The sequence below is a fragment of the Adiantum capillus-veneris genome, chromosome 2, assembly GCF_014529385.1.
Source record: "Adiantum capillus-veneris isolate H3 chromosome 2, ASM1452938v2, whole genome shotgun sequence".
NCBI lineage: Eukaryota > Viridiplantae > Streptophyta > Polypodiopsida > Polypodiales > Pteridaceae > Adiantum > Adiantum capillus-veneris.
The window spans coordinates 163,131,645-163,144,167 of NC_140932.1; the positions used below are offsets into that span (position 1 = coordinate 163,131,645).

The following is a 12,523-nucleotide window of genomic DNA, read 5'->3' on the forward strand; positions in this document are numbered from 1 at the left end:
AGAGAGAGAGAGAGAGAGACCGCAAACCAAATGCTGGAGTAGGGAAGAGGGGGCGATCAGTCCCCCATGACTACCAGAGCAGAAGACCCGTACAACGATCAGATGAATGAAATGTGTACCCCCCCTGGCCCATATATATGAGTGCCCAAGGTGGGCGGCCGGCCCTAAACTCGGCCGGCCGGACAAGGTACAAACTATGCTATGGGTGGCCAGCCTAGAGACACCAAGCTGTACAAGGAAGTGCCCTAGACCTGTGTGAAGCACTAGAGTGGTGTAAATCTAACACCCCCTCTCAGCACCTGATGCTGAACAAACCGTGTGAAGCCGAAGATGTGAGGCAAATGATAAAGATGTTTGCTGCGATGTCTACAGCAATCTGGTGTGTGCCAACCTTCGAGAGATCTCCATGGTAAAGTGCCGTCATGAGCAGTGTAACAAACTGCTATACTCCGTCAATATAGGGTCTGGCCCCATATATACAAGTGCCCAAGGTGGGCGCCCAACTCAAGTGGGTGGCCGGCCCTAAACTCGGGCGGCCGGACAAGGTACAACCTATGCTTTGGGTGGCCAGCCCAGAGACACTAAGCTGTACAAGGAAGTGCCCTAGACCTGTGTGAAGCACTAGAGTGGTGTAAATCTAACACCCCCTCTCAGCACTGGATGTTGAACAAACCGCGTGAAGTTGGAAGTTGTGAGGCAAATGATAAAGATGTTTGCTGCGATGTCTATAGCAGTCGGGTGTGTGCCAACCTTTGAGAGATCTCCATGGTAAAGTGCCGTCATGAGTAGTGTAGCAAATTGCTGTACTCCGTCAATACAAGGTGAAGATACTGCGTGAAGGTCCTGAACTGAGTGTGAAAACAACTCCTTGTCGTGAAAGAAGTGCCAATAGACTTGCAAAAATGTCCTGCCCAATAGGATCTGTGGTGTCTGTAGTCAAACCGTCCGGAGAAAATGGAGAAGCCCAGGAACCGTGTTGAGAATGCTTGTCAATGAATGAACATGTAACCCAGTGTGGCCAGGTGGCTAAGCCGTGTAAAACTCCAGGAAGGCCAGATATAGCAATCTGCACCGTAAACGTCCTCCGAAACAAGGAAAGCCAGACTAAATAGTCTGCACTGTAGAAGCTACCGAAGCTCCAAAGCAGTCACCGGGAGAGTGCACGGACCACCACCGGATGGTGTCCAATCAGTAGATAGGGTAATCCAAGATGAGGGGAAAGCCAGACTCAATAGTCTGCGTTGTGAAGGGCCTCTGAGAAGAGGTGTGGTCAGACCAAGCTGTCTGCACTGTCTTCATCGTGTATGAAGAAGGGAAGCCAGACTGAGCAGTCTGTGCTGTGAAGATCCTCTAAGAAGAGGAAAGGCCAGAACAGTCTGTATGTATCGTCTTGCCTGTATCTCCTGCCTCCTCTCCTTCGGTGTCAACCAAATCAAAATCCACGCCAACAACACCACCAAACCGCATCTCGGTGTGGCTCTCAATGTAAATGAGTTGGGAGTGGCCTACTGCGCAGGTCGGGGTTAAGTCTGCTATAGGGTTATCGAGGGTGTAAGCAACTTTGAAGGTAGTAATCCAAATGATCAGGAGTGTAGAAGAGCAACTGCACTACCATCCAAGCCAAGATCCCGGTGACTCTGAATGTAGTTGTATAATGATTCGTGATCTCCGCATCTCACGGGTAAACTCTTTGGACCGTCTGTAGATCCAAGCAATGAACCTGTCCAAGAAGAGATCCAAGATCCTCTCCCTAAGTCCGTGTAGATGCCCCTGTGTAAGCAAGTGATTTGACGTGTCGAGTCAAATGGTAAGATGGTGGTGTCTTCTTTGGGAATGTCAGAATCCCAAACTCCGGGTGCTAAACCCTTGGGTTGATCTAGCTTTGTTTTCATAGAGCACTTTTCTCTTGCAAAGGCTCATGTTGTAACGGGAGGGGTACCACGTGCCAATGGAAAAGAACAGACTGAACAACTTTTAGCACTTCAAATAACACTGGACTAAAAGAGATGCACGACACACGAGACGCGGAGTGGATAAGTTCCACCCCCAGAGACCCTTTCGGTGTTTCTTTATTTTGCTTCAATTCCCATGGCTCTGCTCTACAACTCCCGTGGGTAGACTGCAAGAGTGAGAACCCATGGGTCATATTTAAAGGCCCTTGGCCTCTAAAAGCAGTTTAATGAAAAGCACTAAGCCCAAAAGCTTCTGGTCCTTAGGTCACTTGGGCCCCATCGGACGGGGTCCCATAAGTTGGTGGGAACTCCTCTTCAAAAATAGGCTACTCGGCAAGACTTTGCAAGTTGGTAAGACTTCTTGTGCTGCTTCTACTGCTTCTAGGTTTTAGGCTCCTTGGTCGGGATCTGCAAGTCGGCTCAGGTCTTCAGTGGCTTGACAAGTCAGCAAACAAACACCCATAGAGCAACTCGGTTCTTGGAAAGCAATTCACCGGAAGAGATCTCTATGTAGAGAATCCTCTGTTCCAATCCTACACACAGAAGAGGTGTGCTTTTGAGTCCCTTCTTGTAAATCAGCCCCATCTACAACGTTTATGGGCTGAGAACAGAGAAAAACAGAAAACTGTCATGATGGAAACAATCTCCGAAGGTATTTCTTTGCGATGGTACTCGTCTACATGGTCCTGGCTTCAGGGTAGCCATGTGAGTCATCGGTGGCATCATCTCGGCACATGAAATCTGTAGCGGCATGGGGGAAGGACTAACCTGCTCTTTGAGTGCATCTTCCTCAGCTTCAGAAAGCTGGACCATGGGCACTTGCTCAGCTTCAGTGAGTGGTACCTGAAAATCCGCTTCTCCTTCTAGCCCTTCTGTCGGTAACGCCTTGCTTTTGGTAACAAACTGCTGACATGTCGACCTACTGAAGAACGGAGCTACTGGCCTAAACCCTAGAAGAAGCAGAAGCAGCAACAATGGCAGATTTCCGAAAATCACGTTGGCTCATACGTGACAGATTTTCGAAAATCACGCTGGTTGACGACGTAGCATGCTGTACGGACTTCCGCTTTTTGCGCTGATTGCTGACGTGGCAGCTGTATGGAATTCCAGATTTTACGCTGGCAGCTTTCGGCATTGCTTTTGGCAAGGCTTTTCACCGTAATTGCTTTTCAGGCCAAGGGCCTTTAAATATGAGGTTAGGGCTCATTCTCTGGCATGCTTCTTGGCGAAGGTGCAGAGTCTCGAGTACCGTCTTGTATTGTGTTGATGCAATATAAAGAAATATCGAAAGGGGTGCCAAGGTTTGGGGCCAATACTCTCTGGGGTGGAATTCCGCCACTCCGTGTCGCGTGTCGTCTCTCTCTCTCTCTCTCTCTCTCTCTCTCTCTCTCTCTCTCTCTCTCTCTCTCTCAGTTCAGTCGTTATTGAAGTGCTAAAAGTCTGTTCAGTCTGTTCTTTTCTATTGGCACGTGGTGCCCGTCTTGTGACACTTTTTTTGATTCTGCAACCTACTAGAGCTGGGGCGCTTGGTTGCTTTTATAGGCACAGGGGCCAACAAGAATAAAGGAAGGTCGGCTGCCCAAAAAAGGGGCACAAGGGGATAAAGAGAGAGAGATTGAGGGGCGCCTTGCTTTTTTGGCTAAAAAGAGAGAGAGGGAGAGGTCGATCTTGCATAATTAGGGGATGCCCAGTTTTCTTGTTGCTTTATTTATAGGGGCTGCCTACTTATCAAGTGGGCGGCTGGACACACTTAAAAATGGTTTGAACCTACCTAAAAACTTATAATCTAAAAACCATGCTTACATATTCACAACCCAAGCGGCCTGCTTACTCATAACCCCATCTGCATTCAAGTGCTTGTATCATCTCTTCTGCACAACTCTACTCGGTTTAGAATACCTCCTGACTATGAAATATTCCCTTTCCAGATGCTCCCATCACTAACCATGTGGCACATCAGGAATACCCATCACTTAGGCCTTTCTAATCGAACTTACAAAACAACTCCTTCGTGATGCTGTATGTCATGCATCCCATGACATATAAGAGATGTCCGTTCCGGATGGTCGAATACTTCTTCTCGATGTTCTCTATCACCCATCTGATGTGATGCATCAAAAGTACCTGCTCTTGGTGGCCCTATAGATGTTCCCGCGTTCACAGTGCTCGGATGCCTCAAGCGAGAAAAACCCTCACTTAAATATCCCTCTCACTTATAAATCCAATAATTCATTTAGAATTATATTTCTTTCAAATAAAGCTAATTTAGCAACAATCGGTGGAATAGTTTCCTCTTCAACGGATTCACTGTGAGAATCCATGTGTGTTCTAGGAAAAGGAATCGAATCCCTTGTAGAAGTTTCTTCATAGAAGAAGAATCGTATGAGCTTTGATATGAGTGTAATAGGCTTGGACACTCCAAGCGTGAAATCTACAGCAAAACACGTGAAAACTATAAAAGCACTGTACTGAACTTGAATATAGGGAGGTAGTTGCCCAGGGGAGAATTGTTTGACTCCCAATTTCTTCTTGTAGTAATGGAAGCTACTTGGTTGGGACCTTAGTAGTGCTTACCAGCACATTTTGCACACTAGGGAGTTGCCAGACAACACGAGTGAGGGGTTGATCTACCTTATCCCCGAGGAGGGAGGTTCCTTGGATGAGAATCGAGATTCGGTAGTGGCGACCCATCACCATTCTCAACTCAGCCTACAAAATCTTACCAAAGGCTCCGAGTTTGAGAGATCAACCACTACTTGAGAGCATTATACATGAGACATAGACGGGCTTTGTTAAGGAGTGCAACATCCTTGAGAACATGGTGACTGCCCTCACACGACTCCAAGGAGAGGATCTTGTGGTACTCCTCAAGGTGTATGACAGAGTTGACTGGATTTCCTTGAGGACACGATGCGCCGGATGGGGCTTTCAGATGCATGGATTATAGGGGAGTGTCAGCTCTCTATATATGTATGCACAATCGGGTGTTGTTGGCCGAGGGAAGAGGAGAACGCTTCTTGCTCAAACGATGAGTTCGACAAAGCTTCCCTCTTGCCCCCTTCATGTTTCTCTTCGATGTTGAGGTGATGAGTAGGTTTTTGACCTCACAGGAGGTTGTTTTGCGTCATAGAAACAGGGGACGGGGGGACGCGGTCCATTTATGCGGGGACGGGACGGGGGGTGTCGGGACAGAGACGGGGACCCATTTTTTGGAACGTCTCCACAGGGGACGGGTCCCGGGACACGGGTCCTCGGTGACCAACTCGGATGGGACGCGGGTAGGGGGCGGGCTGCAGCCAACAGGGGGTGGAATATTCAAAATTCAAACACTGTTTAAGCGCCCACTTTTTGGGGGGGTTTTCAAATTTCAAAAGCACCCTTTTGGGGGGAATTTCAAATTTCAAAATCCCACTTTTGGGGGGCTTTTCAAATTTCAAAATCCAAAGTTCAAACCCCCATTTTGGGGGGAGCTCTTTCTACTTGAGAGCACCCAACTTCCAAGCCTCAAGGCTCATAGCCTCATAGTATCTACTATCATACCCAACCCTCAAGGCTCAAGGCCACTTCCTTGAAGATTTGAAAACTTGAAGTTCCTCTCTCTCTCTCTCTCTCTCTCTCTCTCTCTCTCTCTCTCTCTCTCTCTCCCCCCCATCAAGCTTTCTCCTACTCCTTTTTCCTTCTCTTCAACCCTTCTCTAATATCTATCATCAATGGCATCTCAAGATGGATCCCAAGCTTTCTCTAAGCCCTCCTCCTTCTCCTTCCTCCGGCCCCGCCGCCGCTTCTCAACCTCTTCCTCCGCCGACTTCACATGGACATGGTGGAATGAGGTGATTGCTCCCAAGTCCGGTGTTGGAGGTGGAAGCAAGCCGTGGAAGTGCCGTCGTTGTGGCTACGAGCGCAATGGTTCCGTGAGAAAGTTGCACGCCCACTTCCTTCACGAAAAAGGACATCAAGTTCAATTTTGCCCGCAAACCGGCTCGGAAGAGGAGAAGCAAAAGCTCCTAAACCTTGAGAAGACTCTTGCGGATATAAAAGAAGTCAAGAAGAATCGTACCAAGCGTCGCACGGTGAATCCGAGGGAGATGGCCACGGCGGCTTTCATCCGAGCATCGGCATCATTTTGTGCATCAACCGGCACCGACGGTGACCACCCACCTCCACTCTCTACCAACCCTTCATCGTCATCTTTCCCTCAATTTCGTCTACCCAAGCGGCAAGCAACTCTTGGAGATAGTTGGAAACCGGCCTTGAAAGAGGAGGTAGATGTTGCCGTAGCAAGATTTTTCTACCACGACTATATTGCTTTCAATGCAGCGCCATAAGCCAAGCTAAGCTTTAATCTTTAGTTTATACAATGTATATCATTCAAGTCTCATTTACACTTTTTTTTTGACATAAAAGATCTCCATATTTTAAAGAAATGGCACGAAAGATCGAAGATTTTGGACCCACATATGTCCCTCCCTCTTCGGAGAGCTTGCGCACCACTCTTCTTGACAGGGAGAAAATCATGGTGGAGGCGGCATGTGCATCCACTAGGGCTTCATGGAAGAAGAATGGGGTATCCCTCATTGTGGATGGGTGGAGTGATACCCGTTGCCGCTCCATTCATGGTGTGGTGGCATATTCTCGGGGGGAGATGTATTTCATTGACTCCCATGATGCATCTGGGACTGAGAAGAGTGCGTAAGTACTTGCATCGGAGTGGGCGCTTACCATTGAGAAGGTGGGAAAGCATGATGTCATTGCCATCGTCACCGATGGAGAAAATAGCAATCGTGCCGCCGGAGCCATCATCGAATCCCTTTATCCACAAACCACGGTCACATATTGCATGGCTCATTGCCTCAACAATCTTCTCAAAGATATAGGCGCCTTGGAATGGATTTCCCCTGTCATTGAGCATGCGAATTCAATGTTGACTTTTGTCAATAATCATCAAAAGGTAACCATTTAAGTGTTAACCAATCTTATTTCAATTCGAATCTAATTTCAATATGGAAGGCCAATTCTCGTTTTGAATGTTGAAACTTGATTTTTCTAAATAGGTGAGGGCTGAATTTTCAAAGAGGTCAAAGCTAGCTCTTATCAAATACTTGGAGACTCGCTTCGCCTACAACTTCATTATGCTCCATCGCTTGAGTTCATGTAGTGGGACATTGAGGGGACTCTTCATTAGTGATGAGTTCTTGGCAATGCCCGAGTCAAAAAGTGTCAACGGAGTGGCATGCCGAGCACGGGTTGACATGCCGGAATGGTGGGAGGAAGTAAAGACAATCTCCAAAATGGTGAAGCCTGTCATCCATCTCTTGCGGGTGTTGGATTCCATGAAGCCTTGCATCGGCAAGATATATGAGGCCATGGACACCATGATTGACTCTCTTGAAAAACTTGTGACCGACCCCGATAGGTATTCACGTCGCACGAGTCACTTTTAAGTTTTCCCTATGCTTTACAAGTTTACTCGCTTGAGTTTTAACTTTGTTTTGAATCTTCATAACGTAGGTACGAGGAGATCCAAGAATTGTGTGTGTCAATGTGGAATGCCTACCATTCTCCTCTTCATGCGGCCGCTTATGTAGTGGATCCACAATTCCAACAAGGGAACCAATGGAAGGACAAAGAGGTGATGAATGGTTGGCAAACCATCCTTGTGCGCCTTGTGCCCGACCCAAAGGAAAGGACCGAGATTCGGAGGCAAATCAATGTCTACAGGAATGGAAAGGGAGAAATTTGTCACATGTCCGATGCACAAGCATCTCGCTTTGAGATGGGAAGTGCTCTTTGGTGGGAGGAGTTTGGGGCGGGATTGGGCGGTTTACAAGATTTGGCTATTCGCATTCTTAGCCAAGCATGCACTACGAGTTGCTTGGAGCAACTTTGGAGTGTGTATGTTCATGTAGCCTCAAAGAAGAGGAATCGTCTTGATGTGCAGAGAGCCAATGATCTCATATATGTCTCATCAAATTTGAAGATGCTTTCCAAGTCAGACCAAAGTGATGATTTCGTGGAGTGGGCACTTGTTGAGGATGATCCTATCCCAGAGACACAGATAGATGCAGAGGTGCCAGAGGCAGAGATTGAGACAACACCACTTGAGGATGATTTTTTGGATGAAATGGACTATGCAGAGCTAGTTGACATTCAGTTGGCACCATGGGCCAACATGTAGAGTCTAGATTCTAGACCTCTCGAGTCTTGACTCTTGACTGGAATCCTTCCCTTTTTGACTCCCATTTATGCTAAACTCTACTTATCGACTCTTCACTTGTACATCATTATGTTTTGACCCTTGGCGAGGATGATTGATGCTTGATCACCACACCAATGGTGTACCGTGTCGCGTACCTCGCACGCCCTTTGTTATATTTTGGTGTTATGTAATATGAATGCAAAAACCACTTTTTCTTTGCAATCTTGTGCTCTTAGTGTTCACTATTGTCTTATTATTAAATTTGCAAAGAATTAGTGTTTTTTAAAGCGCGCCCCTTGTCGCATCCCCCGTCCCCTGTTTTGCCACGTCCCCATCCCCGGGACTCGCTACGTCCCCGTCCCCATGTGACTATGGTTTGCGTGGACTACAACTGCCGTATTCGGGGCGAGGAGCTTTTGGATGTTGAGTTTGCTGATGACTTGTTTTTGGAGGGCCGGGAGGCTAACTTGCACAGGTGTGAGCAGTCTCTTGAGGTGTTTTGTTGTGCGTTGGGAGCACTGACCAATTGGCGGAAGATTGTGGCTTTTTGGGTTGATAGTGCCTCCACGTGTGATTGGTTGCTTGGAGAGGATTTTAGGTGGATTTCCCTAGGGATACCAGTACACTACCTGTGTTGTCAGGTGCTCTGGTCCATCAGGAGGAAATTGCTCTATTGGAGCTCAATATGGCTTTCTCTTGCTGATAGGGTTGTGGTGGCCAACTAGGTGTTGTTGGCTATTATGTATTTGTTGTATTTTTTCTAGCTCTTGCGTTAGCCATTTGGAGAGGTTGATCAGGTACTTCTTGTAGATAGGGTGAGACACACAATCGGCTTGGGCCAAAGTCTCGTGGTAGGTTATCACTTTACCTTGTTCTTTGGGAGGGTTGGGGATCATAGACTTAGCATGACAGAGTAGAGGCCTCCTTGGGAATCTTGTGGTCAGAAGACTTCTTGTAGGTGGGGAGCCCTGGAAGGAGTTGCTGCTTCATTGGATTTTTGGGCCAAGGTCCCACAGACAGGAGGCCCATGGAGTCCTTCCACCTGCTGAATTTTCACAGAGATGCGCAAAGTAGGCGTGAGCAAGAGATGGGAGGATCGCTTTACCGCGAGCCTGCTTCAGTCTTGGGAACAGTTGTGGGGTAGCCTTGAGTAGCACTAACCCACATGCATTGAGAAACGTTTGAGGCAGCTAGTTGTTTGGAATCCTATGGTCAGAACACAGCAAGGCCACATGGTTGGTAGAAGACCTCATGTCGCTTGGGGTCCCATGGCAGAGGGTCCAACCCACACTTTTGGGGACTCGTTGCAATTTACAATACTCTTAGAAGAGGTCCAGGACACTTAGCTACGAGGCATGAGGGGGGTGCAAAGCACGTGTCAAGATATTGTAGAGGCTGTATCTATAGAGTGGCACACCCCTATGGATCCCACAGCTCCCTGCTTGATGGGGGCTTTCACACGACTAGAGGTCATCATTTCAGCTACAACTTGCTCAGACACAGGGTCTTGCATGTTCTTCAAGGTTCAGAGAGAGTGTAAGGTGCAACGGATGTGAATGTTGAACTTTGCTCAAGATGAGTGCTCCTAACTGTGGTCAAGGGTTCCTTTTACTTACAAAAGGGAGAGCCTTCCGTTCCTTTAGTGAGAGAGTGCAAATGATAAAAAACAAGTGGTAAACACTGTGAATGAAGGTGCTGAGATTGAGAGATAGAGAGAGAAGAATACGTCACCAGAATGTTGTTAAACCCTCCTCCGAAGGCCCCCCCCTCCATGGCAGAGGGTCCAACCCACACTTTTGGGGACTCTTTGCAGTTTACAGTACTCTTAGAAGAGGTCCAGGACACTTAGCTACGAGGCATGAGGGGGTGCAGAGCACGTGTCAAGATATTGTAGAGGCTATACCTATAGAGTGGCACACCCCTATGGATCCCACAGCTCCCTGCTTGATGGGGGCTTTCACACGACTAGAGGTCATCATTTCAGTTAGAGGTTGCTCAGACTCAGGGTCTTGCATGTTCTTCGAGGTTTAGAGGGAGTGTAAGATGCAGCGGATGTGAATGTTGAACTTTGCTCAAGATGAGTGCTCCGAACTGTGCTCAAGGGTTCCTTTTACTTACGAAAGGGAGAGCCTTCCGTTCCTTTAGTGAGAGTGCACATGATAAAAAACAAGTGGTAAGCACTGTGAATGAAGGTGTTGAGATTGAGAGATAGAGAGAGAAGAGTATGACACCAGAATGTTGTCAAACCCTCCTCCGAAGGCCCCACTCTCTATGGCGAGAGCGGTCTACTATTGATTGCACAAATCTATGGACTTGCCGACGATGAGGACGACGACGAGACGGGCTGAAATCTGAAAACGCTAAGGGCTGAAATCTGCAAATCTTGTACCTGCTGAATTCTGACTCTTTGTCGGTGACGATGGCGATGACGACGATGTGACGACGACGCGCTGAAAACGCAGATGCTGAAATTTGCGTTTCTTGGGTTGAATCTGCAAACATTGGCTGATCTGACCGTGCGGCGAGGATCTACTGTGAGAAGGTGAGGTCTGCGAGGTTTGGGGGACTATTCTGTGGTGTCTATATGCTGAAAACTGAAAACGCTGATGCTAATGATGGATCTGTCGCGGGGAATCTGCAAAACGCTGGTGTAGGTCTGCAAATGCAAAAACACTAGGCTAGGTCTGCTGGTGCAAAAACGCTAGGCTTGGTCTACTTTCTGATACAAAAACGGTAAGGAGTCTGCAAAGATCTGTTGTCGCTAGGCTTCATTTGCAATTGCAAAATGCTGGGATGATTTGCAAATGCTGAAAACGTTGGCTTCTTTGGTGGCTGAAAACGCTAGGTTGCCTGCTGGGGAGTCTTGCTGAGAAGGTGCATTGTCGGACGCCTCGTCCCCGTTGCCTCTTCTGCTAGAAAATGCTAGCGGTAGGTTTTCTTATATACTGACTTACAAAGTTTGCCCTACCCAGTTTCCCAACAAAGTCACTTATTAATAATAAGTGAAAAATGGCTAAAATAGGGAAAATAGGTCTGTGTACTATAAAAATGATCCTGATGGGTTCTGATGGTAATTTGATGATCATGCTGTGTGCAACCTGAGGATATGCATCTACTCTAAGTACCTGAACATGCACGGTCTGCGAAGAGACTCACAAAAGTGCCAGAACACTTCCTAAGCTAGGCTAACTGAACCCTTGTCAAGAAGTAGCTTGTCCACGTACACATAGGGTTAGATGTGCACGTGACATTCCCTCCTTTTCAAAGTGAGGTACTGGTACCGAACTGTATGGCGCCGAGGGAGATCGCCAACAACGTCTGGAATCCTTGGAAGGACTCTTTGCCGGCCCACTCTGATGCGTGGGTCATGCGATACTTGAACTTCATAAAGGTCTGCAATGCTTGCTTTTTTGGGCCGCGCTGAAAGTGATACAAAGGCATCTGTGGCTCCTTCAATGCTTCAACTTCGTCTATAGTCATGCGTCTACCTTCTTCAAGAATCTCCGAGGATGAAAATTCTTGAAACCACTTCCAACACAAAAACATGAACAAACCTATTCCATGTAAAGGGACTGGAAAAATTCTAGTCTTCTTTAAAGACGGTGCATGCAATGTAGATGAACATAGACGGAGTGCGAAACCGTTCATCAAACACACTCAAACAATGGAATTGAATCTTGACTTTCTGATTTAAATCAATCAACTGTGGCAAATCACAATGGAAATGCCTATGCTTGATGCTCAATCCTTCTTGTGCTCTTTCAGATACCATGTCATGCCAAGGAAGAGACATGAAATGTGAATTCCTTGAATGCAAACATTTCTTCTTTTCAAGAGAGTTTCACATACATCCGTACTCATTCATGAGTGAATCGTGTTCAGCGTACAATATGGCATGCCTATGAAAAGGGATCACATAAGGACGATGACTAAAATATAGGAAACCATCACGAATGAAAGACTCGAACAATGCGTGCTGACTAATCATGCGCACACATAATACTTCCTGTGGGGGTTCTTGGACCTCGACTCGAGAGCCAAGATCGGTTCTTTGTGATTGATCGAATCTACAATGAGGTTAGCTTCACTAGACAAAGTATCAACTAAATCATCATCCTTGTGAACAATCACATCTTTATCATGCAAATCATCATGCTTTTCATTATCATGCAAATCATCATGCTCGTGAATAATCACATCTTGATCATGCAAATCATGTGTGTCGTGCTTTGGAGAAGAAAAGACTAAGAGAGTGTCCTTCTTCTCCTAATTCTTTTCAATTTGCACTTGCACATTAGAAAATAGTAGGACCAACTCTTGCATGTGTTGGTCTCTCCGCGCTGCTGCCAAACGCGCTTGCTCGCGCTCACGCTCT

At 47.0% G+C, this 12,523-nt stretch overlaps 1 protein-coding gene and 1 pseudogene across 3 annotated transcripts in view; both read left to right on the top strand.

Moving 5' to 3' along the window:
• LOC147463981 (uncharacterized) overlaps nt 1-12,523 on the top strand; it is a 98,019-nt gene that overhangs the window by 26,669 nt on the left and 58,827 nt on the right. The gene's annotated exons all lie outside the window — the stretch shown is intronic.
• LOC147463982 (uncharacterized) lies at nt 5,663-8,340 on the top strand (annotated as a pseudogene).